Here is a 23,807-nt window from a genome sequence, read left to right as displayed (position 1 = left end):
ATGTTTCCTTCCTCATGTATTCATGGAAGTCAACTTCTTTAGTTTTCAACTAAAAATTCATCATGTTTGTAATCTTAAATTTACATTATTCTGTACATTGTGATTCTTAAATTATTAAGAATTATATACATATTTTTGTTTGTTTGTTTGTACAGAGACAGGAAGAGAGCGATAGATAGAGACAGACAGACAGGAATGGAAAGAGATGAGAAGCGCCAATCATTAGTTTTTCGTTGTGACACCTTAGTTGTTCATTGATTGCTTTCTCATATGTGCCTTGACCATGAGGCTACAGCAGACTGAGTAACCCCTTGCTCAAGCCAGTGACCTTGGGTCCAAGCTAGTGAGTTTTGCTCAAACCAAATGAGCCCGCGCTCAAGCTGGCGACCTTGGGGTCTCAAACCTGGGTCCTCCACATCCCAGTCTGACGCTCTATCCACTGTGCCACTGCCTGGTCAGGCAAGAACTATATATTTACTATCAATACTTTATAATATATTAATTTCAATATTTTGAAATAAATACATAATTTATTAGTAACTGATTATACTGTAACATTGCATGTATTGTGATAACGTGCAATATTGACCTAAAAACTTACCAATTTTTAGTATTCGATAAAATAAGTCTCCTTCTTCCAACTAAATGTCTAATGTAGAAAATCAAGGCACAAAGATACAGCCTTATGATCAATAATAAATTCATAATTACATCTCAATTTTACACATACCTGTAACATTTAATATTTTTGTTTTTGATACAAATAACAGATATTGTAGACCGGCTTTAGCATTAAAGAGGACTTATAAGTTCATATATTAAAAGTACAAACGGTCAAGTCTTGGGCATGTGTGAGCAGGACTCTGACTCCACTTTTTTGTGACTCTCCATGTTTCAGCCTTACTCTCAGACAGATTTCTCCCTCATACTGGGAGAATAGCATTAGCAGCTTTTCAACCTCACATAAACGTTGTCCAGAGGGAGATTTTAGGTTTATGTTACCTATATCTTCTAGTCACATAAATGCAGATAGATGCATTAACTTTATTAGACATTAATATAAGTAATAATGTAAAATTCAAGTTGTCCACCAGTAAAATAATTTAGAGATCTATTAATGCATGTCTTTAACACCTTGTTATCATGTCATTAACTGCACTTCCACAGATTTCAAGTGTTTTTCAAGCAGTTACGTAATGAGAAGAGAGTATTTTCATTTCTCAAATACAAATTGGTTTTATATTATTTCAGAGGAATAATCATGGAGTTCTTTCAACAAAAATGTATGTGTCACGATCACTATTTGACCACAAACATTAAAGGCAGTGCCTGGCATACAGTAGGTGCCAAATAAATAGGTATTAATTATATGAATGGATTAACTTTAGCTTTAAGTATCCATTAACTTATCAAGTCTTTAATTTTTACTTTAAAAAGTCACTTCTATACTTACCTGGCAGGGGAGATACCATGATCATGAAGGTGGTTTTCCCAGGGCGAGGCTTATCCATTGCACTACGGATGTGCTGACCCCTGCGAGTTCCCCAAATGTGGGAAACTCAACTGCAACAATAAAAAAATAAAAATAAATAAATAAATAAATAAATAAATAAATAAATATAAATAAATAAATAAAAAGTCACTTCCTTTATCTAGCATCTTGATAATAATGGAGTACTTGAGATGAGAGATTCACCATGTTTTAGTCACTTTGTTATTCCAAAATTTTTTAATTGAATATCCACTCTCTGGCCCTGGCCATTTGTCTCAGCAGGAGAGTGTAGGCCCAGCATGTTGAAGTCCTGGGTTCAATTCCCCATCAGGGAACACAGGAGAAGCAACCATCTGCTTCTCCACCTTTCCCCCTTCTCTCCCTTCCCTTCCTGTAGCCAGGGCTCGAATGGGTCAAGCAGTTTGGCCCCATGCATTAAGGATGGCTCCATAGCCTCACCTCAGGTACTGAAATAGTTCCTTTCAGAGCAACAGAGCAACCCCTCCAGATGTGCAGAGCATAGCTCCCTAGTGGGCTTGCCAGGTGGATCCCAGTCAGAGCAGATGTGGGAGTCTGTCTCTCTGCTCCCCTGCCTCCTCACCTCTCACTTAATAAAAAATAAAAAAATGAAAAGAAAACCTAGTCTCTGAAATACACTGTTCTAGGTAATATGTAATTATCATTCTTTGTATACTTCCTATAACATAATGTGCATATATAAATCATAGCCCATATAGTGTGTCATTTGTCATCCCTCAATTCAAAAAATGTTTATTCAGTGTTTATTATTTTCTAAGTTCTGGAATATAAATATAACAAAAATATAATATCTCTGCCCAAGGAACTTAACTGCTTTGGGGTTGGGGTGGGGTGGATAAAGAATGTCTTATTTGTCATTGTAACTCAGTGGTAGTATAGAGTATAGTAAGTGCATAATAAACAGTTAAGTTTAGAAATAATTCATTTCATTGAAGACTAAATAAATTATGTCCTTTAAAAAATTTATTGTTCACTCTATTTTTCTGGAAGGGATGGGAATTGGACGGTAGTCAATCATGGTTATAAAACCAATCAATTAGAGGAATAAAACACTGAATTAGACTAAATTTTATGAGAATGTTATAATAAAATTCAAGATATTAAATTAAGTTTTATGAACTGCTGATAACTTTCCTAAAGGATAAAATATTTTGACTTTCCTAATGATTCCTGGTGCCAAGTTCTTTGTAAGAACTAACCTCGGGGCTTTAATCTAAGGCTTCATGAAAATAGAGCTACAGTTCCCAGCATCTAGTGTACTTTTTTTTTCTTTTCAGGACATTTGTTTTATTATTGTTAATTTTTATGGGGTGACATTGATAAATCAGGGTACATATGTTCAGAGAAAACATCTCCAGGTTATTTTGACATTTGATTATGTTACATACCCATCACCCAAAGTCAAATTGTCTTCCGTCACCTTCTATCTGGTTTCCTTTGGGCCCCTCCCTTCCCACCCTCTTCCCCTCTCCCCCCCGCCCCCGTAACCACCACCCTCTTGTTCATGTCTCTGAGTCTCATTTTTATGTCCCACCTATATATGGAATCTTATAGTTCTTAGTTTTTTCTGATTTACTTATTTCACTCCATATAATGTTAGCAAGGTCCATCCATGTTGTTGTAAATGATTCGATGTCATCATTTCTTATGGCTGAGTAGTATTCCATAGTATATATGTACCAAAGCTTTTTAATCCATTCATCCACTGATGGACACTTGGGCTGTTTTCAGATCTTCGCTATTGTGAACAATGCTGCCATAAACATGAGGGTGCATTTCTCCTTTTGGAACAGTGCTATGGTGTTCTTGAGGTATATTCCTAAAAGTAGGATGGCTGGGTCAAAAGGCAGTTCGATTTTTAATTTTTTGAGGAATCTCCATACTGTTTTCCACAGTGGCTGCACCTGTCTGCATTCCCACCAGCAGTGCAGGAGGGTTCCCTTTTCTCCACATCCTCGCCAGCACTTATTCTGTGTTGTTTTGTTGATGAGCGCCATTCTGACTGGTGTGAGGTGATATCTCATTGTGGTTTTAATTTGCATTTCTCTAATGATTAGTGATGTTGAGCATTTTTTTATATGCCTGTTGGCCATCTGTATGTCCTCTTTGGAGAAGTGTCTATTCATTTCTTGTGCCCATTTTTTATTGGATTGTTTGTCTTTCTGGTGTTGAGTTTTACAAGTTTTTTATAAATTTTGGTTATTAACCTCTTATCAGACATATTGTCATATATGTTCTCCCATTGTGTAGTTTGTCTTTTTATTCTGTTCTTATTGTCTTTAGCTGTGCAAAAGCTTCTTAGTTTGATATATTCCCATTTGTTTATCCTGTCCTTTATTTCACTTCCCCATGGAGATAAATCAGCAAATATATTGCTCTAAGAGATATCAGAGAGCTTACTGCCTATATTTTCTTCTAAGATGCTTATGGTTTCACAGCTTACATTTAAGTCTTTTATCCATTTTGAGTTTATTTTTGTGAATGGTGTAAGTTGGTGGTCTAGTTTCATTAGTTTGCAGGTAGATGTCCAATTTTCCCAACACTATTTGTTAAAGAAGCTGTTTTTACTCCATTTTATGCTCTTACCTCCTTTGTCAAATATCAGTTGTCCATAAAAGTGTGGGTTTATTTATGGATTCTCTGTTCTGTTTCATTGATCCCAGTGTCTGATGTTCTAATTCTCTATCTCACGTTGATTGATTCTCTTCATGTGGAGATGCCCAGATCCTCAACTATGACCATTCTTTCTGCTTTTCCACATTGAATTCATCTGTCCTATGTATAACTTTCCACATGGTGCTATTACACTCCAAAGTCTTTCCTTTTGTTCATTCTCCAAGCATTTGTAGAATGCCTGTTATTTACCAAGATCATTACTTGGCTCTATGTGTGAGGGATATAGGAGAATGAGTCCAAGTTTTATAGTCTGGATGACTTGAAAAAAACCTAGACAGAGCAAATGGATAGGGAGTAAAGAAAATGAGTTTTTTTTTTTCTGTTTACTTGTTTATTTGTTTTTTTGTTTTAAGAAAATAAGTTTTATTTTTAAGTACTGAGTTTTAGATGAGGGTGGATACCTTGATACAACCATCTGGTAAATAGTTATATAATTGTTGGACAAAATCTTGGGAGAGAGTTTAGATCTTAATGGAAGCAATAGTAAAGATGCAGTTTTTACTACCTGTCACATGTGCCATGAAAATTACCATTTTGCCTGATGGGCCCTTTATGTGAATAATCCCACTTTTCCCAACCTATAAAATACCTATAATATATAATAAGTCAGTTCTTTCTTTAAAGCCTGATCTGACTATCCTTATTTCTTTAAATATCTCCTACTGCTGAACTTCTCTTCTTTGTGTGCATCATTACATTTGCTATTGGCTTATAGATAGCCTTAGGTTGTTCTAAATTATTTTGTGTATCAAAAGTTTATCAACCAAGAAGACTTTAATCTTCTTGAAGACAGAAAATAAGACTTCCTCTCTCAAATTCCCCATAGGCTTGAAAGCTCAGCACATCCTCCAAAATCCTTATCCACTTAAATTGCTGATATATCTCTTTCCCTTCTCATACAAAGTCCTTCATCTTTAAAAATTGTCACACTCCAGTTTATCCAAGATTATAGAGTCCCTGTTCATTGACAAGCAATGGGTTAAGTTCTGGGGCTATGGAAATAAAACACCATCTGTAAGAATTTCACTGTTTCTTGAAGAAAAGAGGAATATAAACTATTGAAATGCAATGTGATATATACCAAATTGAAATTATGTACAGGTGTCTATGGTACAGAAATGAATACCTCTTTCAGACAGGCAGGATTATAAAAGGTTTAGAAGAAAAGGCATCTGAAATGAGGTTAAAAGAACATGTAGATTTTAGTAAAATGAAGAGGGAGAAGATGTGACTAAGCAAACATGAAAAATTATTAAAACTGGTAGTAAGGAGAATTAGTAAGAAGCCATGATATCTTCGAGGAGGAACTTAAAAAAACCAGGGCATACAAAAATAACCAGAGAATGATGAGAGATAATATTGAGCAAAGACAACAGCCTGATGGATCTTATGTGATTTTTAAAGGATTTTGGACTTTATTTAAAAGCAGAGAGAGCCAAAGAAAATGTTTAAGCAGAGACGTAATGTTATTAAATTTTTGTTTTATAAATATTATCAATAGCAGCAACAAAAGATCAGTAGTACCTATTCCAAGTGAGAGAGAATGAGCCCCTAAATAAATCCATCACTGGAGTGGGGATGGGGAAAAAAATAGGTTCTCAGGATACAAGGACCATGGCTTTGTCTCTGGAAGGTGGACATCATTGAATAAAGAGTAAAAGAGTGACACTGGCCCTCCCCAAAGACTGGTTTGAATAAGAAGAATAATGGTAGTAATATCATTACATTACACTGGGAAACAAATTTTTTTCATTCTCTGTTACATGAGGTTGTAGAACTGTTTCTATATATTTCTGCATCACTGATTCCAAATCTGAAATCTGTTTTTCAGTGCATGCTCTAGTTTTTATGAAATTTTAATTTCTTTTTGTTACAGTTAATGGCATGCATTGGTTTTTAAATTGGAGTTAAAGGGCAACGACTCTTGGATTGAACATAATCACAAGGCAATTAATGTTTTACAAACATCACTTTTACATAATTGTAGTTGTTTTTAAATGTACAAAATTATTATCTGATAAAAACACTCTCTTATTTTGTTTTAAGATTGAATTATGGCTTCTTCGAGTAGGTGTAAATGTAAGAATAGTCCTGACACCTTCTGTTATATATGTGGTTGTTACAACTTCAACGTCAAAGGCACAATATTTCATCATTTTGTGACACGTGCATATATTGCCTATTTTCAAGTTCCCCTTGGCAATCAAGACAAGAATTGGGCTCATCATGTTGTGTGTCATAATTGTGAGGAAATACTTCGTGACTGGACAAAAAAAAACCGCAAAGGAATGCCTTTTGGTATTCCCATGGTTTGATGTGAACCTAAGGACCACAGCAGTGACTGTTATTTCTGTCTGGTCCATACAAAGGGCATCGGCAAGAAAAAACGGCATATGATCGCTTATGCTAATATTCCTTCAGCAATACGACCTACCCCACATTCTGAGACACTCACAGTTCCAGTTTTCAATGGTTTTATTTCTTCTAAGGACAAAGAAAGTGAACATGATGATCAAGTGTATTTTGATAAGATGTATGAGGAAATGGTTCTAGAATCTGAAGGGTCTTCTTCTGATTCTAAGCAGTCATTAACCTCTCAGCAGTTTAACCAACCCGAATTGAATGACTTAATAAGAGATTTGGCCCTATCAAAGAAAGCCGCTGAGTTATTAGCCTCCAGGCTTCAAGAAAAGAATGTACTTCACTGGTCAGCTAAAGTATCCCATTTCAGGAAGCATGAACAAATTTTTGTGGACTTTTTTTCCAAAGACAAACACTTTGTTTACTGTCATGATATCAGTAGTCTTCTCAGCTAGGCAGGTGTTACTACTTACAGTCCAACAGAATGGTGGCTATTTCTTGACAGCTCTAAATGGAGTCTGAAATGTGTTCTCCTACACAATGGTAATGCTTATGCAGCAGTTCCAATTGGTTATTCAACTCATCTGTGAGAAGAATATAATGACATAAAAATTATTCTCAACTTTCTGAAGTATGAGGAGCATAACTGGTTCATTTGTGTGGATCTTTTTTTTTTTTTTTTTTGTATTTTTCTGAAGCTGGAAATGGGGAGAGACAGTCAGACAGACTCCCGCATGCGCCCGACCGGGATCCACCTGGCACGCCCACCAGGGGGCGACGCTTTACCCACCAGGGGGCGATGCTCTGCCCCTCCGGGGCGTCGCTTTGCTGCAACCAGAGCCACTCTAGCGCCTGGGGCAGAGGCCAAGGAGCCATCCCCAGTGCCCGGGCCATCCTTGCTCCAATGGAGCCTCGCTGCGGGAGGGGAAGAGAGAGACAGAGAGGAAGGAGAGGGGGAGGGGTGGAGAAGCAAATGGGCGCCTCTCCTGTATGCCCTGGCCGGGAATCAAACCCAGGACCTCTGCACGCCAGGCTGACGCTCTACCACTGAGCCAACCGGCCAGGGCCCATTTGTGTGGATCTTAAAATGGTAAATTTCCTGCTAGGAGAACAGAGGGGTTTCACAAAATATCCTTGCTTTCTGTGTTTGTGGGACAGCCGAGCTCAGAAGAAACATTGGACACAGGAAGAGTGGCCAAAACATGAAGCTCTGGAAGTAAGGATGCAAAATATTGTGAATGAACCTGTAGTTAATCAAGACAGGATCATTTTCTCCCACTTCACATCAAACTTGGCTTAATGAAGCAGTTTGTTCAGGATTTGAATAGAGAAAGTAAATGCTTTCAACATATTACTTCTGCTTTTCCTGCCTTGTCTTTCAAGAAGATAAAAGCAGGTATATTCGATGAACCTCAAATTTGAACCCTCATTTGTGGCAAAGAATTTGCCAGGAAGATGAATAAAGAAGAAAAAGCAGCATGGCAGTCTTTTGTGGCAGTTACAAAGAACTTTCTTGGCAACAAAAAAGCAGAAAACTATGAACTTCTGGTTCAGAGGATGCTGTTGGCTTTCCACGACATTGGATGTAACATGAGCATTAAGATTCACTTCCAAAGAAATGGAACAAAAAATCATCAGATTTATATGGAACTATAAAAAACCCCGAATAGCCAAAACAATCCTAAGGAAAAAGAATGAAGCTGGGGGCATTACAATACCTGACTTTAAACTATATTATAGGGCCACAATAATCAAAACAGCATGGTATTGGCAGAAAAATAGACACTCAGACCAATGGAACAGAATAGAAAGCCCAGAAATAAAACCACATATATATGGTCAAATAATCTTTGATAAAGGGGCCAACAACACACAATGGAGAAAAGAAAGCCTCTTCAACAAATGGTGTTGGGAAAACTGGAAAGCCACATGCAAAAGAATGAAACTCGACTACAGCCTGTCCCCGTGTACTAAAATTAATTCAAAATGGATCAAAGACCTAAATATAAGACCTGAAACAATAAAGTACATAGAAGAAGACATAGGTACTAAAATCATGGACCTGGGTTTTAAAGAACATTTTATGAACTTGACTCCAATGGCAAGAGAAGTGAAGGCAAAGATAAATGAATGGGACTATATCAGAATAAAAAGTTTTTGCTCAGCAAGAGAAACTGATATAAAAATAAACAGAGAGCCAACTAAATGGGAAATGATATTTTCAAACAACAGCTCAGATAAGGGCCTAATTTCCAAAATTTACAAAGAACTCATAAAACTCAACAACAAACAAACAAACAATCCAATAAAAAAATGGGAAGAGGACATGAATAGACACTTCTCCCAGGAAGAGATACAAATGGCCAACAGATATATGAAAAAATGCTCAGCTTCATTAGTTATTAGGGAAATGCAAATCAAAACTACAATGAGATACCACCTCACCCCTGTTAGATTAGCTATGATCAACAAGACGGGTAATAGCAAATGTTGGAGAGGCTGTGGAGAAAAAGGAACCCTCATTCACTGTTGGTGGGACTGTAAAGTAGTACAACCATTATGGAGGAAAGTATGGTGGTTCCTCAAAAAACTGCAAATAGAACTACCTTATGACCCAGCAATCCCTCTACTGGGTATATACCCCAAAACCTCAGAAACATTGATACGTGAAGACACATGTAGCCCCATGTTCATTGCAGCACTGTTCACAGTGGCCAAGACATGGAAACAACCAAAAAGCCCTTCAATAGAAGACTGGATAAAGAAGATGTGGCACATATACACTATGGAATACTACTCAGCCATAAGAAATGATGACATCAGATCATTTACAGCAAAATGGTGGGATCTTGATAACATTATACGGAGTGAAATAAGTAAATCAGAAAAAAACAAGAACTACATGATTCCATACATTGGTGGAACATAAAAATGAGACTAAGAGACATGGACAAGAGTGTGGTGGTTACCAGGGGTGGGGGGAGGGTGGACAGGGGGAGAGTTAGGGGGAGGGGGAGGGGCACAGAGAACTAGATAGAGGGTGGCGAAGGACAATCTGACTTTGGGCGAGGGGTATGCAACATAATTTAATGACAAAATAACCTAGACATGTTTTCTTTGAATATATGTACCCTGATTTATTAATGTCATCCCATTACCATTAATAAAAATTTATTTAAAAAAAAAAAAAAAAAAGATTCACTTCCTGAACAGACACCTTGATAAGTTTTCTGAAAATCTTAGAGCTATTAGTGATGAGCAGACCAGTGCTGGAGCATGAAACGAGATTGTCCTCAACAAGTACACAAATGCAAGAGCTAGAAACACAAATTTTTGCCTGAATAGAATTTAAATAAGTTTTGCGCAAATTTTATGATTAAAATGTGTTTTAATATTATCTATTTTGAAATTTTAGACAAATTCTGATGCAATCATATCTTTTATTGTATTAGTGTATTTGTTGCATTATAGATATAAATTATTATATTTTCTCAAAGATGATGCCCAAGAAGACATTCTACTTCATTATGTTAAACTAAATGTTGAAAACTTTACAATAAGATGGAAAGCTAAAATCTTGAATTGCAAAGAAACTGTATCTTACAGAGAAAAACTAATGTCAGATTTGAGATCAGCACACTCAAATTAGGTAAGAATAAGTGTTTTTGTGGATGCTACAAAAATTTTGTTCCCCAGTGTTATGTATAGAAGAAAGGACAAATGTTTCCACTGAGAATGTTTAATATTGTAGTTTTGGACAAGTCATACTGGAGGTACCCCTGGGTGGAACTATCTCATAAGTGTTAAATACTCTGATCTAGAACTCAGGAAGAATAACATGACTAGAGATAGAGATTTAGGAATAATTAGGTAAAAATGCTAAGTGAAGTGATAGGATGAAATGTAAACGAGACTGTATAAAAGTACAGGTAGAAAATACCAAAGACAAAACCCCAGGGAACATGGATCCCTAAGATGCAGAGGCTCACTCCGAGAATTCCAGAGAATGGAGAAGTCAGGGCATTACGAGGAGTGCCAGGAGAGGATGGTACTGTGGATAAGAAAGTATCAAGGAAGAAATGATTATCTAAAATGCAGCAGAGGTCAGTGATACTCAACACTCCTTCCCTTCCAAACGTAACTCAGAGTGATTCTTCACTTCGCTCTGATAGATATTAGATCCAGCATGTAGACAAGACGTACTGATTCTTGCCTCATGTTCTCTCAATCCTCTCAGTGCTTCCCTGTGTAAGTCTATACCTTGTTTGCACATCTGCTTTTTTCACATACTACAACACAATCCCACAACCTGTAGCACATAGATACTACTTAATCATAATATATTTTTCAAAACAGTGTGGCATCTCCTGATATCAAACTATAAACCATTTGGCCCTGTCCAACCCTTCTCTATTCTCTCATTTTCTGGGTTCGTATTTTCTGCTAAAGATAAAATATACTTCCCAAAACAGTTTTCCCTTCCTTTTTACTTCTGAAACATGAATTTTGTTCTAACTGGACATTCAAGCATAAACAGCCAGTATATTTAAACTATTTAGGGGCAATAGCAAACTAGAAAACCAATTTTATCAACTTAGAAAATATCTATAATAAAAAAACTCGGTAAGATGAGAAACAAATGAGTCTACTTCTCAGATATAAATTATTCTTAAATTGCCTGGCTTCTCTGGGGTGACTGTAAGCACCAGATGCAGGTCCAGAGCAGAATGACTGAGCTGCTTCACTTCAAACTCAGAGTTATTTATGTTGTTTACTCTTCTCTATTGAATTGTGACTAAAATTTTGCAATCCTTATTTACAATAATTTCATAACCGCAGATCGTCATATTGTCTTAGTTTTTTGGTAACACTTTCCCCTTTACAAAACACCTGTAAGGAATAAACACTTAGATGAGGGCATGCTTACTGGAAATAACAGCTTCTGCTTTCCCTGTGCTAACTGACCTTCATCATGTGTGCTTGCATGTGTTAGCATGTGTACTGATATATGTGTGTGCATGTGTGTAACTGTTTGCATAAAACCCTAACTCTTCTAGAGGGCCAATATTATCAGTGGTTTTGCTGTTGTTGTTGTTGTTAGAAGGAAAGACAGAGTGATGTGCTCATTTAGATAAAAATATTCTGTTCATCAGTTAAATATCACATTGAATTAAAACAACTCAACAAATAAACCATAATTAATGATACTAACAAAATAAGCTCCTCAGTATTAAAATGTTAGTTCTTGATGCCTGTTCAAGAGCTTCTGCTGGTAAAATTTCATTATGATAACCTAACATGATAATATATGTGTGCTTAAAAATAATTGGTTGAAATAAAATTTAATTGAGAATAGTGTTACATGATGCATAAGAAAAATAAGTGCCAATCTCTACTAGCACGTGTGTAATCACATCACCAGAATTCTTCCAGAAATTGTATATCCAGTATCCCACTCCCTGAATAAGCATGCTTTCATCATCTCTTAATTCACTTCTGCCATCTATTTTTTGCTTTTACAATCTCTTGTTTTTGCTGTCCTCTCTATGATCTTGCTCTCATAGAATGCCCTTGTTTAACTATTTGTCCATTCCCCCTACTCCACTATTTCAGCTTCTTCCAGGCCAGCCTGACCTTCTTAATAATCGTATGCTAGAGTTGATTATTTCAACCACTTTCCCAGCCAAACTCTCAAGTCTCTTGCAAATCTTATAGTTGACTCATTTAGCAAAATCCATTCTGTGATCTGCCTACAGCAGCCCTGTTTCTAAACTGTTGAGAACTGCTAGAGGAAACCAGGTAAGTCTACTCTCTGTCATGGTCCAAATTGGCTTTGTCTTCTTTCTCTCTCCTCCTTCTTTCTTATTCCACTCAACTCTGTCTTCTTTCCTCACTGTTCCACCAAACCTCCCCAATTGTGTTGCCAGATAATAAAGACAGTTTAAAATCTTATGCTCTCTGTTGAATCTAATGCTGTTAGCTGTATTGTTCCTTTTGAAGCTCTTGCCTTCCTTGGCTTTGTGTTAGCACTCCACTCCCCATCACTACCCCATTGTTACTTCCTTCTCTCTTTACCTTTTCATTATCCAATTCCTGAAAGGGTATCTTCTGCATGTATGTATTCTGTTAGTATTTATTTATTTTTATTTTTTTTAAAGCTTATTCTTTTTTTTTAATTTTTTATTTATTCATTTTAGAGAGGAGAGGGAGAGAGAGGAGAGACAGAGAGAGAGAAGGGGGGGGAGGAGCTGGAAGCATCACTCCCATATGTGCCTTGACCAGGCAAGCCCAGGGTTTCAAACCGGCGACCTCAGCATTTCCAGGTCGACGCTTTATCCACTGCGCCACCACTGGTCAGGCCTTCTGTTAGTATTTAATCTGAACTTCCACATTTCTCCCTTACTTGTATCATGAAAAACACTTCCCTAAGGTTATCACATTTCCCCTTAACAGTTCTACCAAAGACTGATTCATTGACCACATTTAAATTAAGTATCTCAGGCAAGACTTCTCTAAATCCAGATTATATGAGTAACTGCATTCTTGACATAATGCACTTGAATGTCTTGCAAACTTTTCAAAGTCAACATATCTAAAGCTAAACTTCCCAATGTACATTTCTCTTTAGTGAATAGTACTGTTCACACAAATAGGAAAATTCAGTCATTCTAGATTTCTTTTCTTTTCTCTGTCTCCACAATATTAATCAAAAAATCCTGCCTCTGTGAACACCAAAATATAGTGTTTCTTATGTTAGTTCCTTACTTGTTATCCTATGATCACTTCCCTGTTTAAACCCTCATCAGTCTTCAAGTGAATTACTGTAGTCCTAATAAGTACCCCTGCTTTTATTTCTTCAAACCTATATATTTATAAAAAAAAGGAGTCATATATCAAAACTATAAATTGAACTATATGACAATCATGTTTAAAATTTCTATAACAACTAAATTGCTGGCCGGTATGACATAGTCAAGATGGCAGCATAGATTGTGTGTGACTTCAGTTATCCTCACAAAAGGACTGTACAAGAGGACCCAGCGAGCAACTATCCATGGATGAGACACCATTGAGAAAATGCTGGAAGCCAGGGGTGAGGCTGAGGCAAAGACTAAGAAGGATGACACTAAGAAGGGTGAGCAGCTACACCCTGATCACATCCCACATTCTCTAGGCTGGCACCGCCCCATAGTGAGATGGCCTCCTCAGGTCTACAGTTTTACTGTTGGAGAAAGTAAGCCCAAGATAGATATCTAGTTTCCCCAATACTGTAGAGTGCTTCATAAGAGGCACACTCAGGTCTCTCCTCACAGAAATAACCGGGAAAATCTGTAGCTTTTGACCACTAAGAATCAGATAGAAACAGAGAGAAGGAGGGTGGGGTTTACAGCAATCAGCACTCAAGTCTTGGCAGTCTATATTCCCCTCACAACTGCACCCAAATGAAGACCACAGCCAGTGACCTTGTCCATCGTAGAGCCGAGCTGGTGGCCCTGCCTGCACAGGGTGCTCAGTGGGTAGTGCTGACAGTTCAGGGCACCTGCCAATGAGCTATGTCAGCTATGGAGCCTCACCCGCTGCTTTTGTTTTACCTTCTTGGCCTCTTTCCTTTGCTTTCAAATGAACTGTCACATACCTCAAAGGCTGTCTTACCTCAGTACATTGTTTTCTCTCCAGGATCTTTGTCTCTTGAATTCTGGCTGACTAGTAGCTTTCAGATGTCATAAATATACTTTTAAAAGAAAAGTTTATCCAGCCTTTCTAGGTGTTTGCAATGAAGTTTGTCTAATCCATCTTAGCTAGAAGTGGAAGCAACTGTTCAGTTTCAATATGTGACATCCACTTTCAGTCTATTTGGATTAACTATTGGACATGTAGCACCTATATTTTTTACACTTCTCAAGTTATGACTTCTGTCTGGCTTCTTGTATAATGACTATTTTTAACACTTAATCTCAAACCCAAAACAATTCCCAGTTATTTACTGGTCTTCTACAGTGTGTAAGTGTTCAATGGGAAGCCATAGCTGATAGCTGTGAGAAGTTAACAACAGACTTAGTTTCAGCATGTGTTGTGGGGTATTTTTTCAGGGAAAAGCATGTTGCATAAAAGTGAAATGGAATTGAGGACAGTCCATTCTGCGTTTATGTACAGAAATCAAGGTCTCACTAGCATTTTGTAAACGCTATTTCCTTGTGAACAGTGAGACTCTTTATAACTTTCCTAACACTACAAAGAAGGGCATTGTATCGGAAGATGAATGCAGTGGTTTAAAGCAATTCTTTGTTTACAGATTTGAGAAGGAATTAAAAAGAAAACTCCAAGGTGTGTGTGGTGTGGGTGTAATAGAAATTCAAATAACTCTTCTTTTTTCATTTTCACATACAAGAGCAGATAACTTTGAACACAGATTTGGATCAAAGACCACATTAATAAGTCTTACTGGTTCAGTTTTGGTTTTAGATTTAGGTGGACTGAGTTTAAATCATGTATATCTCTGGGCGATTTACTACTTTTCAAGCTGAAGTTTCTTAATGTAAAATGTGGAGGTGTAGAATGTCTACCACATGGGATTATACTAAATATAATACCTGCCAGAGAGGGAACATGTACATAGAGTGCTTAGAATGATGCCTAGAGGATGGTACACCCTAAACACGTGACCACTGTTATTCTGTAGGTATTCATTTGCTGGGCTCTAATGCTGAAGAGTGGGTAGGGGATTGGTTTTTTTTCCTTTTGTATGTCCCTCACATGTAGCACTCTGCAGAGAAATTGACATATGCAGTGTTGCTCATCAGGCTTTGCTAAATGAAAGGCCAGTGTCAAATACTGCAGGCAAGTTGAGCAAAATATGAGGGAAACATATCAAAATTTATAAAGTTCGTCATGACGTGTTATAAGAAATAAGGAAATAAAACAAGTGGGGTACTCTGGCAGGTGGCAGAGTCTATAGAGCATCATCCCAGAGCCCTAAGGTCACTGGCTCCAGCTCCAATCAAGGCTCCATCCCAAGGACACTGGCTCAATCCCGAGGGTGCAGCTGGACCCTGAGGTTACTAGTTTAGTCAGGGCATGTATGAGAAGCAATCAATGGGTGCACAACTACATGGAACAACTGAATTGATGCTTTTTTCTCTCTCTCCCTTCATCTCTCACAAAAAAAGAAGAAAGAAAGAAAATAAATGGAGGGGGGCAGTTATATTTATCAACACCATCATGAAGTCTGTCTTATTGCTTGAAATTTAATAGATGTTTAAAAAATAATTATTGACTGGTTGAATGCTGTGCTTAGCTTAGCAGCATAACAGGAGAAAGGAGTCCAGTGGAAGAGGAGTTTGCAGACTGAAAAAGGGAAGGTTATTCTAAGGAAGGGAGCTTCATGAAAAAACATAAGGAAGATATAAAGCTGTGAATACCCTAATCATAACACCCTTTCTCTATTTAACTGAATCATCAAGCTCACTATATTACACATTTTATGCAATCACCTCAATTTTTGCATTTTTTCAAATGGCTATATTATGCCACGAGAAACAATGTATTGTGTAATTCACAAAATAATCTATTTACATATATTTTCTCAGCCTCTCCTTTGTGAGCAATGTGTATGACAAGAAAGCATTCCTGGAGGGATAAGACTTTAAACCAGAGGGGAAAGTGCCAGGCATCCTAGAGCCTGTACTGAGGCAGGGTGGATGCTCCGTGGGGTGAGGGGCCGGGGAGTAAAGAGGGACAAATACACAGTGATGGAAAATGATTTGACTTTGAGTAATGAGCACACAACATAATCAACAGTTCAAATACTATAGAAATGTTTACCTGAAATCTATGTACTATTATTGGTCAGTCACCCCATTAAATTTAATTTTCTAAGTAAAAAAAATAATAGTAATAATGTTCATCATTTTCTATAATCCCCAAAACTTTGGAAGTCAGTTTACTCTGACCAGGCCCAAAACTATGTCAGACCTCCTAAAATTGTGTTCCTTCTAACATGTTTGGCCTTACAAATGAGGACATGCCGAATAGAGGTGGGGGATGGATAAGAATTTTCTATTGCTATATAATATAAATTACCACAAATTTAGAGCTTTAAAAAATATTCATTTTCTTTCTCATATTACCTGTAGGTCAGGAATCCATATATGTCATAACCAGGTTTACTGGTCCAGGGTTAAAAAAAACCTGAAATCAGTGTTTCCCTAGCTACACTCCTTCCTGAAAGCGTGATGGAAGAATCTGCTTCCCAAAACATTCAAGGTTTCAGCTGATTTTAGTTCCCTTTTGATGTAGATCTGAGTCCCCGTTTCCTTGCAAGTTGTTAGCCAAGGGTCACTGTTGGGCAGATAAAATGTATTATGCTCACTTTGTTAAAGATGGTGCCGCTGCCCACGTGGAGGCCATTGCCCAGGTGATATTAATGTGTTGGGGGCGGGCTAAAGGCAGGCAGAATCCTTGTAGCCTGGGGCTTGGTTTTGGGATTAAGCCTTTCCCACCATTTTTTGATGTGGGGTGGTACAATCCAATCATGCCTCAGAGAAGTGACTTTGTATTAGAGACTTCCTTATTTTGTATATTGGATTAGAGGTTGTGAAGCTACAATATAAAATAGGGGCAGAATGGGAGCTTGCGCTCTTGGTTCCTGAGATTATCATTAGAGGAGAGAGCAGAGCAGAGAGCAGAAAGAGGCCATGTTGCCAGGAGAAGCAGCCAAGATGGCGGAGTGCTGAGTGAGATGCCAGTTTGTGTAGTGTTTGTATCTGGGATAAGGAAGGAGATGGGGAACTGAGGAGAATAAGTCTGGTGAGCTAGAAACCTTTGATTCTAGGAAACTCGGATAAGTCAGTAGCTTTGTGAGCACTGAATGTGAGTGGGTTTTGGAGCCCAGTGTGTGTTTTTACTTGCCCGCCGGGTGCAAGCTAGAATTAAAGACTATGGCCCACCAGTTTGTGGCTCCGTTGTTTCTTTACCAACTGTCCGAGTCCAATGCGAACCTGCATAGGCCAGAAGGCTGCTGTGATAGTGGCCCTGGCCTTGGCTTCTGGCTTTACAGTCACTCTTAGGTCCTGGAGGTCACCTGCATTTCTTGACACAAAGCTCCCTCCATCCTCAGAGCAAGCAACAGAGCTTCTCCTCCAGCTGTCTCACACCAGCTCCTCTCATGTAGGAAGTTTGTTGTCCAACAGGTCAGGTATTTCCTGATTAGGTCAGTCTTGCTGAGCATAATCTCCTTATTTTAAAATCAGATTATTTGGGAGTTTAATTACAGCTTGAAAATTCCTTCACAGTAGCACCTATCTAGATTAGTGTTTGACTGAAAAAGTTGAAAATATATGTGTATACTAGAGAGAGCAAGAGTCTTGGATGCCATGTTAGAATTCTACCCATATGGTCCCGGCCCTACGCTCCCCATCCTCCATTACACGCCTCTTAAATAGCATCCCCTTAGGAAACATTCCCTCAATACCATCATCCCTGCATGCCATTACTCTGGAGGCTCTGTGAAGTATAAAAAGCCCTGAAGTTTTGGAGCTAGAAAGATGAGTTTAAATCCCCTCTATGTTTGCTGTGGGATTTTTACTGGTTTACTTGATCCCTGAGAGACTCAGTTTCCTAAGTGATTAATCTGGGGCTAATAATAATTACTTCTGTGGTCTGAAGAGAATTAGGAAATGTAATACAATGGCAATCACCTGTCCTATGCTAGACACATAGCAGAGTTTACATTCCTGACTTTTCATCCTTTTTTTTGAACATTCTGATATAGCTCTCCTTCGATCTACATCTACTTATTCTATATAAAGCCTTGAAAATGCAAAAAATTAAGGTTTACAAACCCCTGAAATAAGTGGATTTTCAGTAAATAACCTAACCATTTTTTTTTTTTTGAAAATTCTACTTTGCGCTTCTTTTAGGAATTAAACAATTCACTGTGTTGATTGGTATGTGTTCATTAGAAATTTTGTTTCAAAATGTAATAGCCTTCCTTGCTTTTCACTATTATTTAGAGGTTCTAAGACCTCCTACTCCCGCTGCAAAGGGGAAAAAATAGGAATATTACATGAAGACAGCCAAGCAGTCAGTAGACTCCCACTGTTAGAAAAAAAATCCCAAAATATCTGTTAAAATGCTATCGGTAAGAGCTTTGTCAGGATGATGATTACATGTGGGTGGAACAGCAGTTTCCATAATAATTATGTGGGTTGTGAACATATTTTGAAAAAAAGCTGGGATGTGGCCTAATGAATGTTCTCATTAACCTAATAACATCAGGTAGAGAAGGGAGAGGACCGTTTTGGAGGGGGAACAAATTCAGCCTTTCAGAATCATTTTATAAGACATATCCAACAGGATATTTTTTTCTCAATTAAAAATGAATATATGCAGTTATCTGAACAAAATTTTCTATAATTTGAAGTTTGCCTTTTAAAGCCCAAGTTTCTAATAAGTCATATTAAACATTTCTTGAATCTCAATATGTACCCGACATTATAATAGACATAATGATGAGAAGACATCCAAGACATAACATTTATAGTCTACTGGGGGAAAGCAAAAAATAAATATACCTAACTTGAGTATGATGATAAATGCAAAACTGAAAGCATAATAATGTTACTTTTTTGAAAGCAGATATCTTATCTTGTTCACCACTATGTCCCTACATTAAGAATATGAGTTAGATGATACCTTTTCAGTAAATAAAGGAGAAAAAAAAATGTCACAATGTTTTGGAAGCAGAGAGGAGGGAACTATTAAGTTCCAGGGAGCTTGAGAAAGGTTTTTATAAGTTGTATTCAAGCTCAGTCGGACTGCTTGATTAATGAATTGGATATTATCAAATCAAGAAACATGTGAGGAGGTGACGGGATGGCAGTCTGGGCAGAGGAAATGCCATACTCTGGGACTGGAAGTTGTGAACGTGGGACATATTTGAGAAACAAGAATCAACATGCTGTGTCTCCAATATACAACATGTGTCTGCTTAGTGTCAGCAGTACCAATGTCATCATGATAAGCAGGACTAAAGAATTCAGTGGACAAGAATCACTGTGTGTGCCTGGCAAACCCATGATGAGTCCCTCCCCTCAGTCACCCTGCTTGCATCCCTGATACAAACTTAATGACTTCAGGAAAAGTCATTCTGATGCCTGTGTTTTTAGTCTGGTCCTGTTCTTTTGAAACAGATTTTGAGGTGAGTTATTCATGCTGTTTGCACATGGCAGATGCTTCCCCCAAAACTTTGTAGAATTACACTAAATAATCTCGTTGACATCTGAGAGTTCAAATAATGAAATCCTACCCAGTTATGTAATTAACCTTCCATGTAAATAAATCAGGAGATTTTAAATCTTAGAACTACAAGTTTGAAAACATCCAGACTACTAATTGAGGAGATCAGGGAATACTCTCAGGGAGGCAAGACAAGAATGTGATTTTCAGTAGGTGATGATTCGGTGATGATTCATTAAGTTTAATGAATTGTACCTTTTTGTGGACAAATTGAGTAAAAAAGAAAGATATTCAGTCTGTAGGATAAATGAGGAAACTTCCCATGTTCTGGAAAATGCCAATGCCTATTCAAGTAGGGCATGCCTAATGGGCGATTGGCTTGTTTAAGGACATGTGTTGGAATCTACCACAGTATCTGTGCAGTTTGAATGCACGGAAGAGGCATTCAGAATGCTTACTGAATTAATGAATTAATTCAAATGACTAGAACATGAAGACTGTTACTAAAGGATCATTCTATGGTGTATTTATTTTTCTGTTTTTGATAGCAGTAACTTAAAACATATATTGATGAGAAATGAGAAAAGGAAGCAAAGATTATATTGTCTGCATTATAAAGTTTTAGATTTTTATAAAGGAGATAATATAGTTTAAAGTTACTTAGCAACCTTTACATTAACATTTGATAATTTATGAAACTTTTTTCTTCATAATTCTCCAAGAGTTCTCTTTATTCCTGTTATCACGTAGCCCTTAGGTGCTTCCGCATTTTAGAAAAGTATTTTGATTTTAAGTCTAGTGGTTATAAATCCTGTAGTAATACAATCAACAGTTCAAATGCTATAAAGATGGTTATCTGAAGCCTTGGTACTCTTATTGATCAATGTCATCCCATTAAATTTAATTTTCTGAAGAAAAAAAGAAAAGGAAATTATGCTGTAATTATTTTATAATCATAGCCTTTGGTAGCTTTATATATCAATAATTCAAAACAGTGAATGACAAAAATAATTTTAAAGTTAAAATATTTATGTTATAAGGCTATAATGGTATAGAGTATCAGGTCATTACAGTTTTATAACTATCATTATTTCTCATCTTTTTTAGTGCCAACAGCCATTATTCAGCATCCAAAAACAAACTGAATGGGGTGGGTTAAATATGGTATTAGAACCACATAAAAGAAAAGTATTAACTTGCCTTTTTAACATTCAGAACAACTTTATGTGTAGAGATTAGATAGAAATCCAGGAGAAAAGAAGTGCTAGAAACCATATAAAGGGAAATCTGATCATTATAGACCTCTACTTTCATTACTTTTCTTCACTTCTACTTAAACCTGATGCCTTCGTATATTTTACAGACTTGACATGGAACTACAACATCACTAATTTTCTCCTATAAACCATAAAAATTCCCATTACTCTTTCCTCTCCAGATATCAAGTCCTAGGGCAGGGGTCGGGAACCTATGGCTCGCGAGCCAGATGTGGCTCTTTTGATGGCTGCATCTGGCTCGCAGACAAATCTTTAATAAAAAAATAATAATAACGTTAAAAATATAAAACATTCTCATGTATAACAATCCATTCATTTCCTACTGCTCATGTTCATGGTTGCGGGTGGCTGGAGCCAATCACAGCTGTCCTCTGGGACAACACCAAATTTTTATTGGATAATGGTAATGTACACGGGTCGTTGTATGGCTCTCATGGAATTACATTTTAAAATATGTGGTGTTCATGGCTCTCTCAGCCAAAAAGTTTTCTGACCCCTGTCCTAGGGATTCCTAGAATTCCTTACAAATAAGGCTCATCATCCCCACTGCTACTGTTTTAACTCAATCCTGAATAGATTTGCTTGACCATTGCAACACATTTTCAAACTTGGGTCTTAACACATCTATTGTATAACCACTCTGATCTGTTACTCACACTGCTACCACTTCCAATTCTCATCCTTGTTCATGTCATTTCCCATCTTAGAAGCCAACAGTGGCTCCCCATTACCTGAATGATAAAGTCCAGTACTTTTGGGATAGCACAAAAGACTATTCACAATTGGTCCTCCTCAAATTACTTTCTCCTTAGTCCACTATCCTGTGCACATTACATAGCTGCAATGCTTGATATTCACTATTACCTGATTCCCAAATCTCTTCTCTTTATCTAGAGTATTTCAAAATACTATTTTTTCTCCACTATACACATTTTTCAAACTCAACTCAGCTCTTATCAACCTGCAAAGAGTCAGTTATTTACTGATCTTTTCTCCCAGTGCATTTAGTTCACACCTACAGTACCCATTTCTATGTAGTCATTTATTTATTTGTCTGCCCTCCTTCCTCATTCTTCCTCTATACTGTAAGCTTCTTGAATGTAATGTCTAAAACCTATTTAACTTATGTATTTCTCAGTTTTGCTACAATTTCAATACATAGTAAGTGTGGTAGGAGGCATTTTTTTTCACAATATTTATTGATTCTCTCAGTGGGAATAATCTTACACACCTATCCTATTCAGATTAGGTTTGCTCTTATGGCATGCTTGGGTCTATAACATGTGTGTCACTTCTAATCAGCATTGCATGGTTCCATTATGCTCTATTTTTTTCCCTTCTATAAGATAGGCCATATTCCAGAATGAAACTGCTCTTTCAGACTATGTCTCAAAATGAAAGTGACATGTAGCAGAATTATAGGCTTTCTGCAGTAAATCTAAAGGCTGAGCTTCTAGTCACAACATTTTCTTGGACTAGTAAATACATGACCTTGCTTATCTGTGTTCCTATCTAAAAGCACCTATTTCATATAAATAATTGATTCATTAATTTTGAACTCACAGAAAATAGCACTTTATTCATGCTTAATTGTAGCTGATTTAAATATATGCACAGCCTTCTTGTGCCTAGGAACTCTAGATCATCAGCACTATGTTTGGAGGGTATTTTGAATAACAAAATCAAAAAAAAGTACACAAAAATAAATTTTAGCAAATAGGTGAATCTGCAAATACAGAATCTACATGTAGCCTGACCAGGTGGTGGTGCAGTAGATAGAGTGTTGGACTGGGATGTGGAGGACCCAGGATCGAGACCCTGAGGTCGCCAGCTTGAGCGCAAGCTCATCTGGTTTGAGCAAGGCTCACCAGCTTGAGCCCAAGTTTGTTGGCTCAAGCAAGGGGTCACTTGGTCTGTTGTAGCCCCCACCCTGGTCAAGGCACATATGAGAAAGCAACCAATGAACAACTAAGGAACCGTAACAAAGAATTAATGTTTCTCATCTCTCTCCCTTCCAGTCTGTCTGTCCCTATCTGCCCCTCTCTCTGACTCTCTCTGTCTCTCCCACAAGAAAATAAAAAAAGAATCTACATGTAATGAGGATTGAATAATAATCAAAGAATTGGAAATAAAATAATAGAATGGATTACAGGAGATGGATAAAATACTAACCAGTGAGAAGAGAGAAAAATTAGGTGGATGAATGGATGAATAGATGCGTGAATGGATGGATGGATGGATGGATGGATGGATGGATGGATGGATGGATGGACTTAAAGATAGCCAGATAGTTAGTTAGGTAAGTAGGTAGATATGTGTATACATACATACATACATACATGCATGCATACATACAAAATCTAGTACAATGCCTTACATGTGGTACATTTTCAGTTTGTTTCCTTATCATCCTGCCTTTTTTTTCCTGATTTGGTAAAATATTTGTCACCCAAAGGCATTAAATTAATGCCAGAATCTTGGTAGCCCATTCTATCAATGCAATAGAGAACATTAGATAGTTGAAAAGTAAGCTCAACTTTTTCCTTGGTATTTCATTTCACTTTTGAATTTATTATTCCTTACTTAGAGATAACCTATCCTCTTAACACAAATCTTAAAAGCACATTTTTATGAAAATTTTAATATTTAATAACCTAAAGTCAATACAGCACCACTAACTTAGCCAGCATGAAATGAACTTTCTTGAGACTTACAGAGCAGATAAT

The 23,807-nt window shown here is 37.2% G+C and overlaps 1 protein-coding gene and 1 pseudogene across 5 annotated transcripts in view; both read left to right on the top strand.

Moving 5' to 3' along the window:
• The window catches only part of GRM5 (glutamate metabotropic receptor 5), a 515,185-nt gene that overhangs the window by 344,360 nt on the left and 147,018 nt on the right, over positions 1-23,807 (top strand). The gene's annotated exons all lie outside the window — the stretch shown is intronic.
• Positions 1,446-1,574, top strand: LOC136390024 (U1 spliceosomal RNA; annotated as a pseudogene).

Source organism: Saccopteryx leptura, chromosome 1, assembly GCF_036850995.1.
Source record: "Saccopteryx leptura isolate mSacLep1 chromosome 1, mSacLep1_pri_phased_curated, whole genome shotgun sequence".
In the NCBI taxonomy this organism is placed as follows: domain Eukaryota; kingdom Metazoa; phylum Chordata; class Mammalia; order Chiroptera; family Emballonuridae; genus Saccopteryx; species Saccopteryx leptura.
This window is presented reverse-complemented; position numbering and strand designations above follow the sequence as displayed.